The sequence below is a fragment of the Mobula birostris genome, chromosome 29 (genome assembly GCF_030028105.1).
Source record: "Mobula birostris isolate sMobBir1 chromosome 29, sMobBir1.hap1, whole genome shotgun sequence".
Lineage (NCBI taxonomy): Eukaryota > Metazoa > Chordata > Chondrichthyes > Myliobatiformes > Myliobatidae > Mobula > Mobula birostris.
In genome coordinates, this window is record NC_092398.1 from 16,232,503 (window position 1) to 16,260,126 (window position 27,624).

The following is a 27,624-nucleotide window of genomic DNA, read 5'->3' on the forward strand; positions in this document are numbered from 1 at the left end:
TGTATGGCGCAACTGAACTCGTGCGTGAAAAAAAATTGACGCGTGGAATGTAAAAGGTTGGCCACCCTGCTCTATACTATACATTTATAGAAGTCTGTCAAAGTTTTTGATGACATGCCATATCTTCGCAAACTTCTAAGAAAGTAAAGGCACTGCTGTGCTTTCTCTGTAATGGAACTTGCGTATTAGACTCAGTACAGATTTTCTGAAAAAATAACATTCAGAAATTTAAAGTTGTTGACCTATGATACTCTGGCTCATGAGGCTTCTTCCTCCTGAAGTCAATGGTCATCTCATGAGTCTTGCTGATATTGAATGAGAGATCTTTGCTGTGGAACCACTAATCCATGTTTTCAACCTCACATCTCTCAGCTGAGTTATACGGCTCTCGTTACATGCACATGCAGTTCAACTCGTTGAGTGATTATGCAGAAAGGTTGAAGTTTATAACTCATCTCCTTCTATCTTAGGCCAGAAACTTATCAATGACCCCTTCCGTGGGCCACTTTCTGGAGGGCCAAGACGCCGATTTCCACAAAGAGGCGATCCGTATGCTCCACGACCGCTGGACTAAGTGTGTAAAGGTAGTAGGGAATTATGTTGAAAACTAAATGTGTTAGGTTTCCGAAAATTGACTCCTTTTACGCTAGGCCATGAACTTACCAATCATCCCTCGTAGTTTCGTCTGTGGCAGGTCATGTCTAACCAATCGTATAGAGTTTTTTGACGAAATTACCAGGAAAGTCGATGAAAGCAAGGCAGCGGATGTTGTCTACATGGACATTGGCAAGGCCTTTAACATGATCCTAGCGGATACAATGTGAGTGGATCCCAGAATCAGGCGGTTTAAGTCTCCGTACCGGCATCAGGACCAAGCCAGTTATTGCCATGCATGTGCGTACGGTACCTTTGATAAATTCAGAATTGTTTTCTCTGACGCTCAGCAATATCACCGAAAGAAGTGATCCCATATATCTGAACCGAGACGTCCTGCCGTTCAATTTTTCACCTATTGAGTAATGCTGCGCGTTTCCCACATTGTGCTCGTTAAAACCCATCTGCCGGCTAACGCATTTCCCTTTTCCCTGCGTATTGCCACCCTCCCTGCACACATTGAAACCTGTTATCAGCAGCTCTGGGCAACTTTATTCTTTCATCCTATTGATAAAAGAACTTCACAACAATCCTCAGAGTAGCGGATTTCTCCAAACTCACCAAACCGTCAGCACACATTTACTACTGTTCTCTCTGTGTAAGTGGTGACAGTCCTTCAGCAATTATGAGGGGCTGGTGGATCTGCCACTGCCTCCCGGCTGGTTATCTATGAATTGAAGCAATGTTCTGAAAACGAGCGAACTGTAGTGTCAGCAGGAACCTATATTATGTATGCAGACTATTTTGGGGTGAGTCTCTCAATGCGGTTTACTTTGTTTTATCTCACCTTGACAGTCTGAATTTGAAACATCTCCCTCGCTAGCAGACGAAGAAGAGAAGTTAACGCAAGTGAACTATCATTATTGCAGTTGCTGGATAGCGCGAGGGCTCCGTGGCTTAATTGGTCAAAGCGCCTGTCTAGTAAACAGGAGATCCTGGGTTCAAGTCCCAGCGGAGCCTTTAAGTTATGGGGTGAATTGCCATGTGATGCAAGCTCCTGTCAGGAAAGCATTTCACTTTACTGAGCGCAATGCCGCAAAAAAAGGAACGGAACAATAGTACAGTGTATAAAATTCGTCAAAACCGGTGCAGGTCTGTTGGTGGTGTCTGCGGAACAAGAAACAGGACGACGGTTCAAATAGATTACATGTCCGATTGCTTGTTCTCCTTGTTAGTGCGTTTTTACAGTGTAAGGCTTACAAAGTGCGGCCGTGATCTACTTTATGAACATGTTATGATCTTACTGAGAAACGATTTCACACTGCGTTTCAAAAGTCTTTCCTATTGAATAGTTCGCTGCATGTTTCAAGAAACCCGACAGATGGCGTTAATAAAGTGAGCTAGATGTTAATACTGTCCTGACGAAGGGTTCCGGCCCGAAACGTCGATTCATCGTTTCCACGGATACTGCCCGACCTGCTGAGTTCCTCCAGCGTGATGTGAGTGTTGTTTTTTTTCCCAGCATCTGCAGATTATTTTATGTTAATACTGCCAAAGCATTTACATATATATGATATATACTTTTACACCCGCTATGTTCGATAAACAGAGGCCACGAATCCCAAGCATCCACAGCGTACCCCGCCCAATCTGGAGTGTTCTGCAGTCCAACAGTAATATTCTTCCCCTTGAGCATAGTTGAACATTTTGTTCCGTAAAGCATTTTGGAATTCAATGCAACAAAAATCCTTGTGGAAAAGCACTAACAATGGCAGTGGTGGGATTCGAACCCACGCCTCCTTGGAGACTGGAGCCTTAATCCAGCGCCTTAGACCGCTCGGCCACACTACCACGTTTTTAACCATTACACAGTGACGTGTATTTGTTGACCACCTCAATCTTCAAAGAGTTATATCATCTGATTGAATTTTGAAACATTCTTCCACACACTGTGCTTGAGACTTCATGCATTTTCCATTTTCCAGCCCAAAGCAGGCCACAGGGAAGAGTGGTTCAGATGTCAGTGCGAGTATTTTCAGTTTACACGTGGGACATCAAGGTTAAATATTCACATTTGGAGCAGATGCAAAGAGTAAAATCACTCCATGTCGACCTATCTTGTTACATTCAAAGCCCTTTGCAAGTGTACTCTAAAAAGTTGCAAGCTTTTCATTCACATGAACCAATCCCCGTTTCCGCACCTTAACATTTCAAATTAAAACACTCACATTGACAACGATTCTCGAATATTTATACTCAATCCTTTCTCGAATATTTAAAGCCGTTCCAAAATACAAACATAAATCTCTAATGTGAGCTGAAACAGATTTTATTAAGTTGTTTTATGATTAAATCGTATTGTCTTGCATTTCTGCCGGGTTGCCCTCCAAATGCGAGTTTTTAATTTGAAAAGTAATGAAGATTACCATCCTTAAACAGTGCTTATGGCGGGAGTAGTTACAAGATAAATTGTGCACGTGAGTTTGTGAGGCGTCAAGTTCCAGGTTCTTCCCTGAACCACAGAAAAAGCAAACATTTGTACACAGCAGCAGGAAGAAGACTACCCGGCTCTGACGTTCAATTACGTCATGGCTGATCAGATTGTCTATCCAACTAATCATTTCCACCGATCTTGTTAACATGTGACTTTTTATTAATACTTTTTTCTCGTCTTATGATAATACAGGACTCTGTCTCCTCCGCATTTTTCCTGACCAATACCACGGGTGACCATGTGCCGGGTAAAATGCGATCATCTGAATGGCGTATTCAGTGAATGACTCGATTACTTCAAACCATATATTGGATTTTTAGGTTCTCCGCCATCACGTGACGTCATCCGCAACTCGAAATTCTGACGGAGTTTATCATTGTAGCGAGTGCAGAGAAAATGCCGTCTCTGGAAACAAAAAACTTTTTACTCATACTTGATCACTCATCAGTAGAAGTCCAACACGTTAGCATCGCGCCGTACAGCCCACAGGCACAGGCTTTAGTGCAAAAGGCAAACTTCCTGAAGATAAACCTGCAATTTATGGAAAAAAGAACTTTCCTGCGCTCTCCTTCTTTCTTTCACGCAGCAGCAGCTTCGGTCTGATCAGAAAATGTCGCGTGGTCTTCCCCTCGTATAGAGGGCGGCGCGACGCCGATCTTCTGCAGCACCCACGCCGTTCCGGGAAAGATCCTATGAGCAGTTTTCCGGCTAACAACCTTGGAAGCACAGTGCCGTTTCCTGCACTTTGGCCGCAGAACTCGGGATTCCTTTGCAAATGCATCACTGCTTATGGTTGCGAGGATTTCCATTTTCCTCATGAACCTCCAATGAATTCATGTGATTGGAATGACATTCTCAAATCGCTCCACGAACCAGGCATCCTGCCGGAACATTTCTACGAAGCTTCAGATCGCACGAGCCGTTGCTTGCGGTTCTTCTTCATTTAGTAATGTTTATTGGCGGTTGGAAGACCAACGTGAAGTGCAGTACCGATACCTACAGTATCATACAAACACGCCATATTCTTTTCTTCCAGAAAGTCTTCCATCACCGTCCCATTCACATTCGTGTCACTATAACCCCACTTAGCACGAGGACCATTAAAATCCCTTGATTATTAGCAAACAAACTTTTAGCATTCCTTTATAAGATTAAAAAGAGGAACATAGAAGGAAAAGAGAAAAAAAGTAAAGCAAAAGAAGAAAAAAAAAGTTAACACTTCTCTGACCATTAACAACACATCTTTTCAGTCTGGATATTACTTTGTATTTACCCTTCCCTCTACAATTAAATATTTTATCTCATGAAGTTTCTCTGCAGCTTTTCATATAATGTTACTATTTTCTGTCCAACTTTTAGTTTGTGCTGTCAGATTTACTACATCTGCCATGAAAGTGACAAATGTTAATTTATCAACAGCCAAAGATTTCTTTCTTGTAAAATGATGCACTTTACACACTGACTCTAATCTCTCTGTATTCTGGATATTAATAGATCTATTGACACCGTCTTCTGTACTTTCTGCAGAGTCTCTGCATATGATATACCTAATTCTTCCTGAACAGACTGAACTACCACAGCTTTCTTATTTACAGGACACCCTGCATGAGCAGAGCTAAGTTCCCCTCCACCAGGTTCAAGAACAGTTACAATCCTCAACCGTCGGGTTCTTGAGCAAAACAGGTTAACTACACTTATTTAATTTCTGGAGTTCCGACAACCAGTGATCTCACTTTAAGGACGCTTTATCTTGTTATTTATTGCTATTTATTTATATTTGCATTTGCACAGTTTGTTGATCATTGATCCTATTTACCATTACGTTTTATAGATTTGCTGAGTATGCCCGCAGGAAAAAAAAAAGAATCTCAGGGTTAGTTGTATATGGTGGCCTATATGTACTCCGATAATAAATTTCACTTTGAATTACATTTTGGCCTAATGCCTTCTCCAAAATTACCATACTGACACTGCCAACGTGTCCAAACTTCCGGCGCTGAAAACATCTCACATGGGTCATACTATATAAATCTTATAAGCTAAATTAACTCTATCCAGGAATGTCTTTGTTTTCCATCAAATTTAATACCTAACTCCATCGTAAAACCGTTTAAATTTCTAGCTTTCGCAACTCTTCCCCTGACTAACTTAATTTTAGTTTCGTCCATTGATACATCTATAGGCACTCCTGTGATTACTCTCTTAGGATTGCTTTCTTTCCTCTCACAGCTTAAGCCCTAAAGCTTTCTCACGGTGCTTCCTGTCTTTACAAGACAATAGGAGCGCTGCATCGCTTTCGTCCACAGTATCTACCGATACTTTATTTCAAATCCTTAGTTTATTTATCAGATTTATATCAGAAACAGGTCCACATTCAAAACTCAGCAATACCTTAAATTCTGCCGTCCTACTTTTAATGAAATCTTGTCTACTTGCCTCCATCACTGCAATCCTCATTTCGAGGGTGAATTTTCCATTTCCCAGAAATGAGGCATTCGCCTTCCGCCATACAACTCCTATCACTGAATATCACCTCCCCTTCGCTACATCTGTCTCCTTCGTCACTTCCTGACATCTCTACCGCCCTTGCCCTTCCTTCGTCTTCTCTGAGCTTAGCCCGATTTCTGTTGCTTAAAGTGAGTAAGCACCACATTTCAAAAAGCGGGCGGGGCTGTTGGGACTCTGCGAAACTCGTTTGCGTAATTAAGCACTTGTCAAGGGCCAATATATAGAAGACCGTGGCATGAGCGGACTGGCCATTAACGATGCGGCCATATTGCGAGTGGAGAGTTTAGTCTTTGCGTCAAGAACCTTCAGAAGGAGAGAGAGGCGATCAGTGTAAGATCTGATCAGTTTATTTCTTATTACAGAACTAGAGCAGTGGGGATTAAAGTCAGGACAATGGAGTACTCTTTTTATGGGATATGGGAAGACAATGAAACCTCCAGTGACCGACACCTGTAGCTTCTTACGGACAGTATTTGGGAACTAGAGTTAGAGCTGTATGACCTCGGGATCGTTAAAGAGGCTGGGGGGTGGGGGGGGGGGGCGGGTTGGTTGGCAAGTGATATAGGAAGGTCGCTACACCTAACGTGTAGGACGCCGTAATTAGCTAACCATCAGAAAATGGAAAGGGGATAGGCAGCCAGGACAGAGCACTCCTGAGGCAGCTCTGCTCAATGACAAGTATATCCCTTTGCAGACTGTTGGTGGTAGAGGATGGTCTGCTGACGACCTAGCAGACAGGTCTCTGGCACTGAGTCAGGCTCTGTGACAGGTAGGAAGGACGAGAAGAGGCGAACTGTAGTGAAAGAGGATTTATTTGTTCGGAGAGCCGACAAAGTTCTGTGGACGAGAACAAGGTTCCCGGATGGCATGTTACCTCCTACATTCAAGGGTCAAGGACGTCGTGATGGAGCCCATAACGTTCTTCAGGGGGAAAATAAGCTGTCAGAGGTCGTGACCCACGTTGGTAGCAATAGCATGGGTGGGAAAGGTGACGAGGTCTTGCAAAGTGAATTCAAGGAGTAAGGTGTTAAATTAAAGGACAGCTTCTCCAGGGTGGAGATCTCCAGATTGATACCCATACAGTGTGCTAGCAAGGCAGAAATAGGAAGATAATACAGCTTAATATGTAGCTCAGAAGATGCAGCAAGAGGTAGGCGTTCACTGCCAACCTGACGAAAATACCATATCTGGAATATAAAACTGAAGACTTCAGAGCTAGATTGCAGTACCAGCCGGACATCAGCGACTGTTGTGTATTCTGCTTTACAGCAACATGGCTCAGTCCAACACTCTGGAAACAGCACTCCAACCCGCGGGCTACAGCATCCATTGCATGGACAGGACGGCAGCATCAGGTAATGACAGAGCTAACGGTGTTTGCTTCATGATTCGTTCATTATGATGCTCAGATGTGACAGCTCTGTTTCAGACCTGTTCCTCAAACCTAGACCAGCCAGTAATCAAGCTTCATCCATTCTACCTGCCGAGGAAGCTCTTAGACATCATCCCGGTAGTGATGTACATTCCAGCCTTGACAGTCGTCAGGCAAGTACTGAGAGAGCAGAGCACCACGATCAACAATCACTAGACAGCGCACTGTGATCATCCCGAGGGTCTTCAAACAGGACACTTGAGGAAGTCTCTGACCAACTATCACCAACTTGTCACGTGCTGAGCACTTGATCACTGTTACACCATCATCAACAATGCTTACCGTGCCATGCCGTACCTGGACTTTGGCACATCTGAACACCAAGCTGTACTTCTACTCCCAGAAGAATATCACAGACTGAGGATGGCAGCAACAGTGATGAGGATCGCGAAGTTAGGAACAAGCAGTGTGGATGAACGTTTACAGCACTGCTGTCATCGATGAACTGGACCCTATTTATGCATTGGTATTGGAATGTGAATGAATATACCACGGCTGTTACGACTGTCTTCCTCAAATGGCCTGGTTGAAGACCCTCGAGAAAGTCAAGAAGTTTTCAAGATCTGAGTGGATGAGCGTATGCCTTCGAACAAAACAGACTTTTTCCCCCAAACTCTAATCCTATTAAATCATGAGATTAAGAGACTACTGGGGGCGAGATTTGTGGTGTGCAATCATTGGGCACAAGCTACGGGAAGCCATTGTAACAGCGAAAGGCCAATTCACGTGACATAAATTGCAGTTTCTCCTTTAGTAAGTTTATCTTTCTGCACTAATGTCTGTGCCTGTGGGCTCTATGGCGCAATGGCAAGCATGTTGGCCTTCTACTGACGAGTGATCAAGTAATGAGTAAAAAGGTTTCTGGTTCCAGAGGTGGTATTTTCTCCGCACTCGTTACAATGATAAACACGGTCAGAATTCGAGTGGCTGATAATATCGTGTGATGGTGGAGATTTTAACAGTTCAAGACATGGTTTGAAGTGATCGAGACATTCACTGAACACGCCAATAAGATGATCGCATTTCTCCCAGCACATCGTCAGAGAAAAAAAAATGAGGAAGAGACAGTGTCCTCGATTATGCATAAGACAGGAAATAAATTATTAACACAAAGAAAGCAACATATTGACAAGATCGGTGGAAGGGAGGACTTGGGGATACAATCTGATCAGCCATGACGTAATTGAATGACAGGGCTGGGTAGCCTACAACCTGCTGATGTGCATGGATGTTTGCATTTCCTGTGGTTCAGGAAACAACCTGGAATTTGTCGCTTCACAGTCACTCAAGTGCCCCGTTCACCTGCAATCTCAACCCCACATAAATACTCCTTGAAGATGTTTCTTAAATTGAAAACCCGGAATTGGAGGACAACCGGCAGAAGAGTGCTGGCGGAACAGTTTCTGGTGCGTGCAATTGTAAGTCATACTATTTAATCATAAAACAACTTCATAAAATCTGTTTCAGTCATATTGGTGGTTTGTGGTGGTGATTTTTAGAATGACATTAAATATCCCAGAAAGGGTTTAGTATAGATATTCGAGAACCGTTGTGAATGTGAGGGTTTTAACTTGAAATGTTAGGATACGGAAGTTGGGATTACTTCATGTGAATGAAAACCTTGCAACATTTTGGAGTACACGTGCAAAGGTCTCGAATGTGACAAGATAGGTCGACAGGGAGTGATTTTACTCTTTGCATCCGCTGGAAATGTGAATATTTAACCTTAATGTTCCATATGTACTGTATGCTGAGAATACTCGCACTGACACCTGGCTGCTACCCGGCAGTTTGAAGAGGCAACTCTGTACCATTGTTCCCTCTGGTCACGTTTGGGTTGGAAAGAAAATGGAAAATGCATGAATCCTCAAGGACAGTGTGTGGAAGAATGTTTCAAAGCTTCAGCTGACGATATAACACTTTGCAGATTAACATGGTCAACAAATCCACGTCACTGTATAATGGCTAAAAGACGTGGTAGTGTGGCCGAGCGGTCTAAGGCGCTGGATTCAGGTTCCAGTCTCCAAGGAGGCGTGGGTTCGAATCCCACCACTGCCATCGCGAGTACACGTGTTTGTTCTTTTCCGCCAGGATTTCAGTTGCGGTAAATTCCGAAACGTTTTCAATCGAGTATTGGTGTCATAGCCATGTATATTACTGTGGGACAGCCGAACACTCCCGATTGGACGGGGGATCCTGTGAATGGGTGGATTTCCATATAACAATTACAGCACGGAAACAGGCCATCTCGGCCCTTCTAGTCCGTGCTGAACTCTTACTCTCACCTAGTCCCACCGACATGCACTCAGCCTTCCATTCCATTCCTGTCCATATAGCTGTCCGATCTAACTTTAAACGACAACGTCGAGCCTGCCTCAACCACTTCTGCTGGAAGCTCGTTCCACACAGCTACCACTCTCTGGGTGAAGAAGTTCCCCCTCATGTTACCCCTAAACTTTTGCCCTCTAACTCTCAACTCATGTCCTCTTCTTTCAATCTCCCCCACTATCAATGGAAAAAGCCTATCCACGTCAATTTTATCTATCCCCCTCATAATTTTAAATGTCCCCCCTCAACCTTCTACTTTCCAAAGAATAAAGGCCCATCTTGTTCAACCTTTCTCTGTAACTTGGGTGATGAAACCCAAGTAATATTCTAGTAAATCTTCTCTGTACTCTCTCTATTTTGTTGACATCTTTCCTATAATTTGGTGACCAAAACTGTACACAATACTCTAAATTTTGCCTCACCAATGCCTTGTACAATTTCAACATTACATCCAAACTCCTATACTCAATGCTCTGATTTATAAAGGCCAGCATACCAAAAGCTTTCTTCGCCACCTTATCCACATGAGATTCCACCTTCAGGGAACTATGCATCATTATTCCTAGATCCCTCTGTTCTACTGCATTCTTCAATGCCCTACCATTTACCATGTATGTCCTATTTTAATTAGTCCTACCAAAATGTAGCACCGCAGCTAAATTACAGCTACATATCCCAAAAACTATAAATATTTCGTGGCCTCTATTTATCAAAAGTAGTGGGTGAAAAAGTAATTAACATCAAAGTGTATTCTAGCTTACTTCTGTAACGCCGTCTGACCGGTTTCTTGAAAACTGGAACGAACTAGTCGGAATTCAGCTGAAAATACTCTTGGAACGCAATTTTTCAGTGAGACCAGGACAAGATTATAAAGCAAATCACGGCCCTATTTTGTAAACGATTGTCACCGTAAAACAACCTTACACTGTATTAACTCTATAACAAGGCAAAACAAGCTAATCAGAAATGTCATCTATTTGAACCTGACAGTCTAAAATAATTAGTCTGGCCTATAAGTGCTCTGTCATATCTTTACATTCGTCCACATCTCCCCAAGGGTGCGTTCACCCTTTTGAAAATCAGTCTGGCGTGATATTTTGGATCTGTGACAGATAATACAGCTCTATTTCAAACCCCGAGTCTCCGGTGCTTACTGTCTCTGTCACAAGACTCTTATGCAGTAGAGAGGCTACGAAATCCCGTTGGTCACTACTCATGTCAATATTTTTAAATCCATCCCTGCTGTTCACCTCTCGCTCTCCCTGTGATGACAGATTGCAACTGGCCACTATTCTTTCAGTGAAGAGGTTCATCTTGAATTTGTTGCATGACTTTCTGCAGACTGCAGATAAAGACGAGTTCACCCAGGTTTTGTCCCAAATATTCCTGTGTGAAGCGTGAATGTTAGGGGCCGTTAAACAACTTCTTCCCTGCTCTTTTCAATGTAATGGGTTATTTTCACTGATTTAAAAGGCTGTGCCTCATACAGCTCAGGTGTTGCTATACACCACTCTCCTCTAAATTGTAATAGCAGAATCGTGGGTAACTCTTTGATGGACAGGGTCAGAAACCAAAGAGGTTCCAGCACAAGTAATGGCTTTGCAGCTTCAGAATATGGTAGGGCCAGAATTTACGGGGTGGAGATGGAGGGAATCAGACCAGCGGGATGTGGCGACAGATGAAAGTTCCGCAACATTTGGAAACTGCTTGACTGAAAAAATTGTGCTTGATTGTGTTTTTTTTTTCCCTGCAAAATGCCGAAGGAACTCAGCAGGTCAGGCAGTATCTACGCAGAGCACGTTTGGGCTGAGACCCTTCATTATTCTGTGACTAGTGACGGCGTTCGGCCTGAAGCCTTGGCTGTTTATTCTTTGGCATCGATGCTACCTGGCCTGTTGAGCTCCTCCAGCATTTTGTGTGTGTTGTTCTATATTTCAGGAATCTGCAGAATATCTTGTGCTTTATATCTGAAAGTGTAAATCAGCTGGTCTTCTACAGTTGACACAAGGAATCCCTATTAATATCAAAATCAGGTTTAATATCACCGGTATATGTCGTGAAAATTGTTAAACTTTACGGCAGCAGAACCATGAAATACATGATAAATACTATATAGAAAAGAAACTGAATTACATTAGACGTATATATGTCTGTTAATTAATTAATTTCAATAAGTAGTGCACAGAAAAAAAACAGAAATAAAAAAAAGTAAATGATGTAGTGTTATGGGTTCAAAGTCCAGTCAGAAATTGGATGGCAGAGGAAAATAAGCTGTTTCTGAATCGCTGAGTGTTGCGCCTTCAGGTCTCTGTTCCTCCTTCCCGAGAGAAGCAATGAGAAGAGGACATGTCCTGGGTGGTGGGAATCCTTAATGATGGATGTCGCTGCCCTAAGGTACCGCTCCTTGAAGACGTCTTGGATAGTACGGAGGCTTTACCCATGATGCATCTAACTAATTTTACAGGTTTATGCAACTTAGTTCGAACTTATGCAACCCCACCTAAACGGTGATACGGCCAGTCAGAATACTCTCCACTGTATATATACAGTAGTTTTTGAGTGTCTTAGTTGACAAACTAAATCTCCTCTAACTCCTAATGAAATTCGACGGCTTGCCTTCTATATAGCTGCATGAATATGTTGTGTCCAGGTTAGGTCCGCAGAGATATTGACACCCAGGAACTTGAAATTGCTCACTCTGTCCATTTCCGATCCCAACATGAGGAGTGATTTGTGTTCCTTCGTCTTACCGTTTATGAAGTCCACAATCAGCTCTTCGGTCTTGGCGACGTTGAGTACAAGGTTGTTGTTGCATCACCACTCAACTATCTCGCTCCTGTACGCCCTTTCATCACCATCTGAAATTTTGCAAACAATGGTGGTATCATCAGCAAATATATAATGGTATTTGAGCTGTGCCTAGCCCCAGAGTAATGGGTGTAGAGAAGTAGAGCAGTGGGCTAAGCACGCCTCCCTGTGGTGCACGAGTGTTGATTGCCAGTGAGGTGGAGATGTTATTTCGAATCCACACCGACTGTGGTCTTCCGATTAGGAAGTCAAGGATTCAGTCGCAGAGGGAGGTACCGAGATTTAAGTTCTGTAGCTCTTCCATCAGAACTGTAGGCTACATTGAGTATATTGATTTTGGGAGCGTGCAGACATCGAGCACCCTGCTTACCCAGAGGCCTCCACATTTAGAATCAGCAGTGGATGACCCTGAGATTAAGTGCGCATGCGCATGGGTCGCAGACGGTACCAATGCTCAGTAGAGGTTAAACGCTGAAGGATAATCTGTAGGTAGGAGCGGGGCTTTCGGCAAGGGTTTTGTAACCTTCGGTGTCTGCAGCCCAGCGAAGGGACAATTTCTATGAGCTTGGACACACCGTGGTATCGCATCCCGGATCCGTTCCATCACTTTCAGCCTCACGGTCTGTACTCGGGTCCCGAGGAGCTTTCTGCAGATGAGCGAAGGTTCTGGCGTCATTTTGGCAGCGCATGCTCATCGTTGGGACCGTGACCAGGTTGATGAGTTTCTCGCACCTGAGGTTTCTGGGTATGCAGGCAGCCATGGATTACAGAGCCAGTGATTTCCCTGACGTTCTGTCGTGTGTGTTTGGAGGGGCAGGCGGAAGGAATGGGAGTGGATGGATCTCCCAAACACTGCCGAACTTCAGCTATCTCAATCCAAAAGTTAGAAGCTCGGAACAATTAACATAGTTCCGAGTTAATCTCAAATGGAGAGTCATCCACTGAGTCAATGAAAATGTAAGGAACATAGAACAGTACAACACAGTACAGACCCTTCGGCCCACAACGTTGTGCACCTGTCTAGTAATCTCTTAAATTTCACAAGTGTATCTGCCTCCACCACTGACTCAGGCAGTACATTCCACGCACCATCCACTCCCTGAGTAAGAAAAACCTTCCTCTAATATACCCCTTGAACTTACCACCCCTTACCTTAAAGCCATGTCCTCTTGTATTGAGCAGTGGTGCCCTGGGGAAGAGGCGCTGGCTGTCTACTCTATCTATTCTTCTTGTCAAATTTGAAGACAAATACCGGTGATATTAAATAAGTACTGCATGGGGAAATAAAAAAAAACAATATACTTCCATCAGCTTTAGTTCTTGAGAAAATCACATTTGTTCTACCTATTGATGTCTTTTCTAAAACATTTTACAGGTTAGAGACAGCAAAGAATTTGTGTACAGGATCTCATATACTACAAGGCAGCTTTGCTGTCTCTGTACAGATATTTCCTTTGTAACACCAATATATGTGTTGTTGATCATCGGAGATGAAGAAGTATTTCATGTGCTATGTCTCTCAAATGGAGTTTTCTGTTTTGATTCAGTGTAATCCACTGCAACCGGAGTGCAGTGAACACACCAGCATTTGTTCCCTGGAGATCAGTTCCTCAACTGCATTGACTGTACAAGGGACTCACTACATCTGACATCCAACTTGATGAATTGCTAAAGAATTGAATACAGGGAGATATAGTTTGTCTTCTCTCAGTGTGGGAAGGGATTAACTCACTGAACGTTGCCTTGAACATCAGTGAGTACACACTGAGGAGAGACCGTTCACCTTCTGTGTGTGTGGGAGGGTTCTACTCACTCATCCAGGCTGAAGATGTATCAGCAAGTTCACACTGTATTGAGATGGTTCCTCTGCTCTATCTGCAGGAAGTGATTCATGCTGTCATCCAAGCCAAAGATGCATCAAAAATTCAGATTGGTGAGGGACAGTTCACCTTTTCTCTCTCTGGAAAGAGATTCATTCAATCACTCCACCTGCAGAAACACCACTGAGTTTGCAAGGGAGAGAGACTGTTCAACTGTAATGTATGAGAAGAGATTCAGTCGGTCATCACACCTTCAGACACACTACAAAGTTCATATGGGAGAGAGTGTTGGTTGCGGGTGTGGGACGAAATTTATTAAGCCATCTGATGTGCTGACACATGGCTAGTTCACACTGGGATACATCTGCTCTGAATGTGGGAAGGGATTTACTTGTTCATCCCACCTACAGACACACCAATCAGTTTGCACTTGGGTGATGCCATTTCCCTGCGCAAACTGTGGGAAGAGATTTCATCAGTCATTTCAACTGAAGGTACGCTAACGAGTCCACACTGGGGAGAAGCCATTCAGATGTACTGAATGTGGGAAGGGATTCCCTCAGTCAGCCCATCTAATGGCACACCAGTCTGTTCACACTGGGGGAGAAGCCATTCAATTGGTTAGACCGTGGGAAGTCATTCACTCGTCATCTCAACTGAAGGTACATCAGCGAGTTCACACAGGAGAGAAGCCATTCACCTGCTCAGATTGTGGGAAGGGATTCTCTCGGTCATCTGACCTACCAGCACATCAGTCAGTTCACACTGGAGAGAGGCCGTTCACCTGCTCAGTCTTTGGGAAGGGATTTCCTCGGACATTTCAACTGAAGGTACATCAGTGGGTTCACACTGGGGAGAGGCCATTCACCTGTGGGAAGGGATTCACTCACTCTTCCCATCTGCAAACACACCAGTCAGTTCACACTGGGGAGAAGCTGTTCATCTGCTCAAATTGTGGGAAGGGATTCTCTCAGTTATCCCATCTACAGATTCACCAGTCAATTCAAACTGGGAAGAAACCATTCACCTGCTCAGACTGTGGGAAGGAATTCACTTGCTAATTTCACCTATTGGCACACCAGAGAATTCATACTGGAGAGATGCCGTTCACCTGCTCTGAATGTGGGAAGGGATTCACTCGATCATCTCACCTTGTGACACACTATTAGGTTCACACTGGGGGAAAAGTTTAAATAAGCTGCATACTGAATATTTAACCATTGCGGTTGCTGATTCAAGAGGCAAATTCAAAAGTGACTGTTGGTCTCAAGCTCTACAATTATAGCTGCTGTTCATCACACTCAATTCTGCACCCTGGTCACTGGGCATGGGAGGAGTTTCTTCTGCTGATGTTCACCATTAATAGGACTGGAGTTTAATATTCTAGATGTGTGACAAATAAATCAATTCTATTTTAAACTTTGTCTCAGGTACTTAGTTAATCTACAACACTTAGATGTATAGTAGAGTCAACTCAGCTCAGCTGGTCCCTGCCAAAGTTTCTGTTCTAGGACACTCCTTTTAAATCCAGCCCTACTATTAACTTCTTGCTCTCCCCTATCCTCGTCCAGATCCCCAAACTCTGTGCTGTGCTGACCAGTCTCTCATTTCTGACCCTGCAGCTGGGTTGTTAGAATACACCACTGTCGTCTAAAGTCTGAAAGAAGAATGGAGAATCATTAATTAGATGTTCAGTGGAACAGGGTCAGAAACCAGAGATGGGTCAACACGGGGCAGAGTTTGGGACTCTGGACAGTGGTAGGGTTAGCAGCATATGATGATGAACAGGAAAACAGCAGAGGATGTGGCAATAAATGACAGAGTAGCAACATTTGGAATCTGATTGACAGAGAAAAACATTAGGTTGATTTTCACTGTTGACACACTCTATGCTGACATTTTGTATATTGTTTGTAGGCACCTACTGTGTTAAAACTGGCAACTGAGTGCTCATAAAACTATTAATTGGATTGGTGATATTTAACAGCGGAGAGCCACACTTTGTAAACACTTTCAATGGCACTATCCTTACCCAGAAATCTGTGAGCTTCGGAATTTACTATCCCTCCGAATCGAGTGCGCAGGTACCAAGAGTCCAACGTTGTGCTGAAAGGCGTGCAAGCGTTCAGTGGTCACAAGGCTCCAGGAATGGGTGTGTTGGACCTCCCAGGCACAGCTGAGATCTTGCTCGCTGAAGCTAATGATTTGGGACTCGGGTGGAAAATATAGTATATATTGCATGAAAAACTCGGGTGGATGTGATCTATATGGATTTTAGTAAGGCATTTGACAAGGTTCCACACAGTAGGCTTATTCATAAAGTTAGAAGGCATGGGATCCAGGGAAGTTTGGCCAGGTGGATTCAGAATTGGCTTGCCTGCAGAAGGCAGAGGGTGGTGGTGGAGGGAGTACATTCAGATTGGAGGATTGTGACTAGTGGTGTCCCACAAGGATCTGTTCTGGGACCTCTACTTTTCGTGATTTTTATTAACGACCTGGATGTGGGGGTAGAAGGGTGGGTTGGCAAGTTTGCAGACGACACAAAGGTTGGTGGTGTTGTAGATAGTGTACAGGATTGTCAAAGATTGCAGAGAGACATTGACAGGGTGCAGAAGTGGGCTAAGAAGTGGCAGATGGAGTTCAACCCGGAGAAGTGTGAGGTGGTACACTTTGGAAGGACAAACTCCAAGGCAGAGTACAAAGTAAATGGCAGGATACTTGGTAGTGTGGAGGAGCAGAGGGATCTCGGGGTACATGTCTACAGATCCCTGAAAGTTGCCTCACAGGTGAATAGGGTAGTTAAGAAAGCTTATGGGGTGTTAGCTTTCATAAGTCGAGGGATAGAGTGATGCAGCTCTATAAAACTCTGGTTAGGCCACACTTGGAGTATTGTGTCCAGTTCTGGTCACCTCACTATAGGAAGGATGTGGAAGCATTGGAAAGGGTACAGAGGAGATGTACCAGGATGCTGCCTGGTTTAGAAAGTATGCATTATGATCAGAGATTAAGGGAGCTAGGTCTTTACTCTTTGGAGAGAAGGAGGATGAAAGGAGACATGATAGAGGTGTACAAGATAATAAAAGGAATAGATAGAGTGGATAGCCAGTGCCTCTTCCCCAGGGCACCACTGCTCAATACAAGAGGACATGGCTTTAAGGTAAGGGGTGGGAAGTTCAAGGGGGATATTAGAGGAAGGTTTTTTACTCAGAGAGTGGTTGGTGCATGGAATGCACTGCCTGAGTCAGTGGTGGAGGGAGCTACACTAGTGAAGTTTAAGAGACTACTAGACAGGTATATGGAGGAATCTAAGGTGGGGGCTTATATGGGAGGCAGGGTTTGAGGGTCGGCACAACATTGTGGGCTGAAGGGCCTGTACTGTGCTGTACTATTCTATGTTCTATATTCTAAACTTACCTTTCTGATAAATAGACCATGTAACACTCTACCAACTGAGGAGGAATATTGCGATCAGGTCCGCTGTCCAGAACCAGCTGATCTCCATACATTAGTAAATAATGGGAATAGTTGAGACTGAGGACTAAAAGAAAGAACTGGGTCCAACTTCTAGTGAACTAAAATGTTAATTAGAGCTCCATGGGATAAACAAACTCCTCGTATTACTTTTTGTTCTTCAGCGGATCACTTTTGTTGAATGTCATCTGGTTCTGGATTCTTCTGCCAGCTGAGCCTATTGTTTCTTCTATTCTGCCTGAGTGTATAATGATAATGAACACTTGTATCTTGGATAAAAATTGACACCACACCACAGAAGTTCCACACATTAATGCTCTCCAATGAGAAAGTCAGATTACCTACTCCTGACATTCAATTGTATAATGTATAGGTTCTCTGATAATAAACAGAACCATTTGAACCATTACCGTTGCTGAGTTCACCACTGTGAATCACCTCATGGTTACAGTAATCAGAAAGTCTCCAGAAGAAGCAGTGTAGATACTATGTGCTGGTAGGACAGTGGTACATGCCCAGAACTGTTATGCTTTCACAGTGGACAGGGACACACTGAGCCAACAAGAGTTGTATCATCAGCAAATTTATGGATGACATTTGAGCTGTGTCTTACCATATGGTCATGGGTGTAGAGAAAGTGAGCAGTAGGCTAAGCACATATCCCTAAGGTGTGTTAATTTTGATTATAAGCGAGGTGGCGATGTTATTACCAATCTGCACAGATTGTGGTCTTCCCGTTAGGAAGTCAAGGATCCAGTTGCAAACGGAGGTACAGAGACCTAGGTTCTGTAAGTTTCAATCAGAACTGCAGGAATGATGGTGTTAAACGTTGAGCTATTCAATAAACAGCATCCTGACATAGGTGTTTGTATTGACCTGGTGATCTAAGGCCACGTGGAGAGCCATTGAGTTATTATCCACTGTAGGCCTATTGTGGCAATAGGAAAATTGCAGTGGGTCCAGGTCCTTGCCAGTCATAACCAACCTCTCAAAGCACTTCACCATAGATCTGAATGCTACTGGACAATATTTGTTAAGAATGCTGACCCTGCTCTTCCTGGGCCCTGGTATAATTTTTTAACTTCCAACTGTAGCAATGAGAGATTGAAAATGTCTTTTAACACCCCTGCCAGTTGGTTGGCACATGTTTTCAGAGGTATACCACATACGCTATCGGAGCATGACACCTCTGCGTGGGATCACCCTCTTGAAACACAGCCTGATGTCGGCTTCCAAGATAGAGATCACAGTGTGCTGCAGGGATCCTTATAACTACTCTAATTTTCCCTTTCAAAGCGAGCATAAAAAGGTGTTGAGCTCGTCTGGGAGTGAAGTATCACTGCCATTCAAGATGCTGACCTTGTAGGAAGTATTGAGCTGAAAACCCTGCTGGAGTTGACATGCATCCGCTGTTGCTTCCAACCTCGCGTGGAATTGTCCCTCAGCTCTTGAAACAGCCTTCTGCAAGTTGTACCTGGTTTTCTTGTACAGACCTAGGTTGTCAGACTGAAATGCCACAGATCTAGCCTCAGCAGACTATAAGCCTCCTGGTTCATCCACAAAGGTTTGAATTAAATTAGAGACGGTTGTGTACTCACTCAGACTCGAAGGTGAATCCCTGAATACAGTCCAGTCCGCTGATTCAAAAGAGACCTTCAAGTGCTCTTGTGCCTCCATTGTCCATACCTTCTTGGTCCTCACTACTGGTGCTGCAGTTCTATAAAACTTTAGTGAGGCTGCACTTGGAATACTGGGTAGAGTTTTGCTTTACCCTAATCTACAGAACCTCTATTTCTAACTCAGATTCCAAGACCAGCCAACATCCCAGTAGATTTTTCTGTACTCCCTATAGCAGTGTGGGCAACAATGGACAGGTCTCTGGCTTCAGGCTTCTGTATGTCCTCCCTGACAGCAACAATGAGAACAGGACATGACCTGAGTGATGGGGATCCTTAATGACGGACGCCACCTTCCTGAGGCACCGCTCCTTGAAGATGTCTTGGATGCTATGGAGGTTAGTACCCATGACAGAGCTGAAAAATGTTACAAGTTTCTGCAATTTACCTCGATTTGGTGCAGTAGCCTTCCCCATACCAGACGGTGATTTAGCCAATCAGAATGCTCTCCATTTGTTGACATTTTTGAGTGTCTTAGTTGACAAACCAAATATCCTCAAACTCTTAATGAAATATAGCTGTTGTCATGCCTTCTTTATAACTGCATCGATATGGTGTGTCAAGGTTAGGTCCTCAGAAATATTGACACCCAGGAACGTGGAATTGCTCACTCTCTCCACTTCTGATTCCTCTCTAAGAATTGGTTTGTGCTTCCCCACCTTACCGTTCCTGAAGTCCACAATCAGCTCTTGTGCAAAAGGTTGGTTTGCTGGCTCATTGGGTTATTGAAAAGGCAAAAGGAATGTTGACCTTGATTGCTGGAGGTTTTGAATTGAAAAGCAGGGAGATTATACTGCAACTGTACAGCATACTGGTGAGCTGTACCAGGATGAACTGGCAATCACCTCAACTTTGAAATGATTCCACAACCTATGGACTCAATTTCAAGGAGCCTCCAGTTCATGTTCTCAGTAGTATTTATTTATTTATTTCCTTGCTTATTTGTATTTGCACCGTTTGTCATCTTTTGCACATTGGTTGTTTGTCAGTCTTTGTGTGCTTTCAATTATTTTGTCCTACTGAGCATGCTTGCAATGAAATGAATCTCAGGGCTGTATATGGTGACATATGTATATGTACTTTGATACTAACTTTGCCTTGAACTTTGAGTATTGTATGCAGTTCTGGTCTCCTTTCTTGAAGAAAGATACTGGCTTTGGCGGCGTTGCAGAGGAGGTTCACCACCTTGATTCTGGAGATAATGGAGTTTGCCAATGACAAGATGAGTTGCCTGGGACTGACATCGCTGGAATTCAGAAGAATGAGTGGGGATGTTAGAGAAACATATAAAATTATTGAAGAGATAGATAAGAAAGAGACAGGAAGGTTGTTTCCACTGGTAGGTGAGACCAAAACTAGGAGATACAGAGCCAAAATTCAGAGGAATAGGTTTAGGATAGAGATTAGGAGAAACTGATTCTCCCATAGTGTATCTGTGGAATTCTCTCCCCAGGTAAGCATTGGGGACTACCAGAAACTGCTTCTGTCAGAGAGTAGTGAATCTCTGGAACTCAGGGAAGCGGTGAAGACTACCTCAATAAATATATCCAAGACATACAATGTTAATACACTTATATTTATAAGATCTGCACACATGGGCTCATGTAAAGAATCTTCTCAGATATCCCTATTACTGTAGTGATGGTCTCTCTTATCAATGTTGTAATGTTTTCTCTTCTTTTACACCCCAGCCTGGTGAGTCTCCAGGTGTAGAAGATGCACACGTGATAAGGGAATTATCCAAATTTCTTTTATATATAATTGTTTCCATCTCTACAGCTTGTCTGGTGAATCTATAAACCCACCACCCTTTCTGGGAAAACCCTGCTCAAGTCCATTTAAAAATATTCTTCTTTAACCTCAAATCTCCGAACTCTACTTTTAGTCTCCCTTACCTTGCGAAACAGACTGTGATCAATTACCTAATCTATAGTCATGAGTTTATAAATGTCTATCAGCTTCTTCAATCTTATTTGCTTCAAGGACAAACTGTCACAACCAATTAAGTCTATCCTGACATCTCAAGCCATCCAGTCCCAGTAACATCCTCCTGAATCTGTTTTGTACCCTTCCCAGCTTCACAACAACATCCTTCCTGTAGCTGGACAACAGGAACTGTACACAGCACAGTGTGGTCGCAGTGTACAGGTGTAACATGACATTCCAGCTCCTGTACTCGATATACTGACTGATAAAACCAAACTTGCCAAATGCATTCTGCACTATCCTGTGCACCCAAGTCACCAATTTCACACCTGTATTCGCTGGTTTCTTTGCTCTCTAACAGTCCCCAGCACCCAAGCCACCCATCTACATTTTCGTCCAGGTCATTTATATACATCACGAACAAAAGAGATGCTAGCTCAGATCCCTGCTGACCACTAATTACAGACATCCTGCTCGAATAGGTTCCTTCAATCACTACCCACTGTCTTCTATGCACAAACTAGATCTGAATCCAAACAGCCATTTCACCTTAGGCCCCATATATCTTAACTTCTGGATTAGCTCCGGTGGAGGAGGAAAAGATGGCGGCGCGACGCAGCTTGCGCGGCCACTCCGGTGACTGATATCTGTAATCTGTCAAGTAGGGTGCCATGCACAGTTCTGATTTTATGGAGACAGACATGAGAGAACAGAGGAACATCTGGAGAAACTTCTGAAATTCCTACTTTCCTGCCACTGTTACTGTGTGATCCAAAATCTCCAGAGGGGAAGGTTCCGAATCCTCGGCTTTGCTTGTTGCTCGGCGGCCAGGACGGGGTCAAAGCGCTCGGTAGAGATGGTGCTTGGTGCTCGGTGTCGAAGGGCTGGTCGGAGGCTCGAAGTTTTCAGACGGACTCAGAGTCGGCTGTGGTCGGTGCTTCCAATGCATCGACAGTTGTCGGTGCCTGGAGGTTTATGGGGGAGAGAGTTTCTCCATTCTGCCACCTGCTATCGGGGACTTTCGGGAGTCGATCGGAACTTTGAGACTCTTTTTTTACCATTCCTATGGTCTGCTCTTTATCAAATTATGGTATCACTTTGCACTGCTGTAACTACTTGTTATAATTATGTGGTCTTGTCAGTGTTGGTCTTTGGTTTGTCCTCTTTTTATGATATCACTCTGGAGGAACATTGTATCATTTCTTAATGCATGCATGCATTTCTAAATGACAATAAACGAACACTGAGTGTCCTCATAATCTAATCTAATCTTAAAAAAAAGCTCCCCATGATGGTCTTTGTCAAACATGTTAGTAAAATCCACGTCGACAACATTCACTCCCCTACCTTATCAATCTCTCTTGACACCTTGTCAAAATACTCTGGAAAGATGGTAAGACTCGACCTGTCCCATACAGAGCTATGCTGGCTCTCCATAATTAGGTCATGTGTTTCCAAACGTTCATATATCCTATCCTTAAGATTGTTCTCCAGTCATTTCCCTACAACTGACGTGAGACTCACCGGTCTATAGTTCCCAGGATTATCCCTGGTTCGCTTCTTAAATAGAAGTTCAAAATTAGCAACTATCCAGTCACCGGGACTTGCCTGTGCCAAGAGAAAACAGAAATAAACTGCTCAAGGCCCCAGTAATTTCTTCTGTTGCCTCTTTCAATAACCCAGGGTAAATCCCATCAGGCCTTGGGGATATCCACCTTAATACTCATGAGGAGGCCCAATGCTTCCTCCTCCTTGACCTCTGAACTCCCTAACAAATTTATACACTTGGCACTGATTTGGTCTTCCATATCTTTTCAAGTGGTAAATTCTGAAGCAACGTACTCATTAAATACTTCACACAAATTCTCGAAATCTAAGCAAATTCTTCCCCTTTACCCTTGAGTGGTCCCACACTCTCCCTGGTTATCCGTTTGTTCTTGATGTATGTATACAATGCCTTGGTATTCTCGAAATATAGAGCAACACAGGTGGAGTGTCCCATTCTTATACAGACAGGAGGACCGTTAGAGAGTTTCATGATCAGTCAAGAATCCCTGAGCAGTTGAGATGTTGTATCTGCAACTTGGGTTGAACTTCATTGTAACTGTGTGCTGTCAGGGCTCACCGTAGGGACTAAAATCTCATTTGAAATGTTGTCCTTCATCCATTAATGTCTTTTGTCAATCTTTTTACAGATTAGGAATGACAAAGTATTTGTATATGGAAATCTCAACAACAGCATATCAATTTTGCTGCCTCTGTACAGATATCAAAAGAATGACCGAATATTTTATTTGTAACACCAATATATCTGTTGTTGATTGTTGGAGATGAAGAAGTATCTCATCCCAGCTAGAAACATGCCTTGTGTTTGAAATGAAGTTTTCTGTTGCAACTCAGTGAAATCCACTGGAATCACTGAAATCAAATGGGAACATACCAGCATTTGTTCACTAGAGATCAGTTCATCCGTAGCACTAACTGTGTGAGGGGTTCACTAGCATCTGACTTCATTACTTGTCAGAGAACTCACAGCAGGGAGATATCATTTACCAGCTCTCGGTGAGGAAAAGAATTCTTTCACTCAGCCGTCGTTCAGACACAACAGTGCGGCCATTTACCAGCTCAGACTGTGGGAAGGGATTCTCTCGGTCTTTCAGCCTCCAGAGACACCAGCGAGTTCACACTGGAGAGAGACTGTTCACATGTTCCATGTGTGGGAAGGAATTTACTTGGTCAGGCAGCCTGCAGACACACCTGCGATTTCATACTGGGGAATGGCCATTCACATGCTCTGACTGTGGGAAGAGATTCACTCGGTCATCTGACCTGTTGGCACATCAGTTAGTTCACACTGGAAAGATGCTGTTCTCCTGCTCAGACCGTGGGAAGGGATTCACTTGGTCATTCAGTCTACAGAGACAACAGTCAGTTCACACTGGGGAGAGGCCATTCACATGTTCCGTTCGTGGGAAGGGATTTGCTCGGTCATCCCACCTACACACACACCAGTCAGTTCACACTGAGGAGAAACTGTTTACCCACTCAAAATGTGGGAAGGGTTTCACCAGATCAACTGACCTTCTGGCACATCAGCGAGTTCACGTTGGGGAAACAGTTTAAATAAGCCGCATGCTGGATATTTAACCACCACAGTTGCTGAATTCTGAGGCAAGTTCAAAAGTGACTGCTGGTGTTGAACTCTGAAATTATTGCTGCTGTTTATCACACCCATCTCTGCACCCTGGTCACTAGGCATGGGAGGGGTTTCTTCTGTTGATGTTCACATTTAATAGGACTGGAGTTTAATATTCTGGATCTGTGACTAATAAATCAGTTCTATTTTAAACTGTCTCAGGTAGCTGGTGAATCCCCAACGCTCCCAGTGTACAGTAGGGAGTCAAGTCAGCCCACTGGTCCCTGTCAGACTTACTGTTCCACAATAGTCCTCTTAAATCCAGTCCATCTGTTCACCTCTGCCTCTCCCTGTGGAGCTGGGGTCCAAACAGTCATCACTCTGTGGGTGAAGAGGTTTCCCTTGAATTTCCTGCATGACTTTCTGCAGACTGGAGACGACAAGTTGACTGCAGTTATTTACGTCTGTAATGCTCTTAATCCCTAAAATCTCTGGGCCAAGGAAGACTGACATTGGTAGTTGGCCTCCTATGTCCTGCTCATATCAACGTTATGGGTCATTTCTACTGCTTCTGAAAAGTTGAGACACACAGAGCTGGATTGCTACAATACACCACTGTCCTTGAAATTCTGAAAGCAGAAGGGGGAAGCATTAGTAAGATGTTCAATGGAGCAGGGTCAGAAATTAGACACAGGTGAGCACAAGGCAGAAATTTGGGGCTCTGGGGAGTGGTAGGGGTAAGAGCACATGATGAGGAACAGGGAAACGTAGGGCATGGAAACAAATGACAGTGTAACAACACTTGGAAGCTAATTGACAGAGAAAAAAAAAATATCAGGTTTACTTTGACTTCTAGCACACGATGCCAGTTGACTTCGAGTAGATTGCTTGTGGGAGCTTGCTCTTAAATTTCCTACGCAGTTCTAATAAAAATATTGACTGGATTGGTGGCATTTGGTAGAGGGGAGGCAATGCTTGTAAGCACTTTCAATGGCACTGTTCCTACCCAGAAATCTCTGAGCTTCATAATGTACTATCACCGCAAATTGAGCACGGAGGTGCTGAGAGTCTGTTGGATCTGACTGTTTAATTGTCATTTTCTTTGCAGTTTAACAACTATCTGCCTTTCTACACATAACAGTTAATGTGCCTCCAGTGGCTGTACAAAGCAGATTTCTGGAAGTTTCTTTTGTACTTTATTAAGTGAGTGTTTCCTCATTGGTTAATTTTTACTGCAGTAATGACTAAGTATTTTTTAATTGGATTATTTTATCAGAAGATTTGAATGGGATTTTTCTTATGTTTGGGTATAGAAGTAGTTGTTTTATGCTGAGTACCATCTTTAGTGTCTCTGTCTTCTTCAATTTAGTAGACCCTTGTCACTGTTCTGTTCCTGTTCGATTAACTTTTAATAAAACAATCATGAAGCAGCAAGATTTATTCGTCATTCCTGACTTCCTGGCACCTGAAAGAACACCTAAATCTGTTAGTTGTCTGAAACTGGGAACTCAGTATTCCAACATATTGAATCTTCAGCAAATGGGAAAGGAAGAGGGTGGCTTTGTTATTCATGTGGTGCTGAGTGGAGAATATCACTGGGGACAGTGATAGGAAATGTTCCTATATGGACATAATGAACAGCATCAGAAATAAGACATGGGTGGGAATGGGGAAATATCAAAGGAAGGTAAGAAGTGAACTTTGATTGCATGTTGATGAAACTAATCAAATTGGCAAGGTACAAGGAAGAGGAATTTCTGCAGTGACTAGGGAATGTTTCTTTACGGGAGTATGTTACAGAACCCACCCAGGAATAGGCTATTTCATATGTGGTTCTGTGTAATGAGGTCAGATTAATAAGAGAGATTGTGGTGAAAGTTTCCCAAAGAAGAAATGAGCACTATGGGAGAATTCCAGACAGAGTTTGAGAACAACACCTGTGTCTAGAACCAATGTTCTCAACCTAAATAAGGGCACTTACACGGGTGTGAGGGTGGAGTTGTCTGGGGTGGATGAGCAGAGGCAGGGGTTTAAACAGCTGATTCATAAGGCTTAGCAGACGATGATCCCAATTAGGCAGAAGGATCCAGAAGAAAGATGAACCATCTGTGGCCAGCCAAAATAGTCAAGGTAAATATAGAATCAATGGACATATAAAGAGGCAAGGGTTGTTATTAGGCCAGGGAATATTTCAGGAAGCAGTGAGAAGAGACAAAAATTTAAAATAACAAGGAAAAGGCATATATATTAACTCAATAATTTGATCAGTGTTCATGGTAGGGACACAGCAAACATGCCATAGGTATCTGATGGGTGACATTTCAACACTAAATAATGATCAGTAACAATCTCCACTATGAGGGAAAATCTAAAGCAAAGATCCTAGTTCCAAATGACCTGCACCCTAGGGTTTGGAGAGAAAGAAGAGGCATTAGTTCAAGTTTGTCAAAACTTACTCGGTTCCAGGAAGGTCCCAGTGGATGGAAAATTTCCAAGGTGACTCCATTGATGAAGAAGGGTGGAAGACAAATAGCGGGTAACTGTAGTCCTGTTGTTGGCAACATGCTAGAGTCCGTGATCTATGAATAAATAACATCATTCAGAAAGTTGTAATGCCTCAACTGAGTCAGTGGTTCAAATAATCGAGCCAACCAAAGTTCCCATCTGAGCTTGTTCCATTTCCCTTCATTTGGCTCATATCATTCAAGACCTTTTCTTTCCATCTACCTGACCAAATCCCTTTTTAATATTATTAATATACCTCTCTCAACCACTTCCACTGACAGATCATTCCATACATTAACCACCCTCTGTACAGAAAAGTTGCCCTTCAGGTTCCTATTAAATCTCCAATTCTTGATTCCCCAACCCTGGCAAAAAGACTGTTTTCTGACCCTGTCAATCCCCCTCATAATTTTATACACCTCTATAAGATTCTCCACATATTCTCCGACATTTGCAGGAGATTTGTCCAAACCTGCTGAAACTTTCTTCATAAATGAGTCATTCGAGACCTAGCAACATCCTCATAAACCTCCTCCAATTTCTTTCCAGCTTAATGTCCTCCAGTAGGGTGAACAAAACTAAAGACCATATTTCAAATAACAAATGAGAAAACCTGCAGATGCTGGAAGTCCAAGCAACACACACAAAATGCTGGAGGAACTCAGCAGGCCTGCCCTGCAGAAGGGTCTCAGACTGAAACATTGACTGTGCTCTTTTCTATAGATGCACCTGACTTGTTGAGTTCCTCCAGCGCTTTCTGTGTGATACCATATTCGAAATACTATATTCCACCTGGGAAACAAGGACACTAATGTCAGAATGCTGTTTTTTGGATTTCAGTTTGGTATTCAACACTATTGTTTCACAGACTCCTACTCTTCGGTCTAAGTATACCACTGTGCAATTGGGTGTTGGACTTCCTAACC

The 27,624-nt window shown here is 43.3% G+C and overlaps 3 non-coding genes and 1 pseudogene across 3 annotated transcripts; 3 read left to right on the forward strand and 1 right to left on the reverse strand.

Moving 5' to 3' along the window:
- The window catches only part of LOC140189847 (histone H2AX-like), an 836,563-nt pseudogene that overhangs the window by 765,550 nt on the left and 43,389 nt on the right, over positions 1-27,624 (forward strand).
- trnat-agu (transfer RNA threonine (anticodon AGU)) lies at positions 1,541-1,614 on the forward strand. Its single transcript has one exon. It is a non-coding gene; the product is annotated as a tRNA-Thr (tRNA).
- Positions 2,364-2,445, reverse strand: trnal-aag (transfer RNA leucine (anticodon AAG)). Its single transcript has one exon. It is a non-coding gene; the product is annotated as a tRNA-Leu (tRNA).
- On the forward strand, positions 9,005-9,086 carry trnal-cag (transfer RNA leucine (anticodon CAG)). Its single transcript has one exon. It is a non-coding gene; the product is annotated as a tRNA-Leu (tRNA).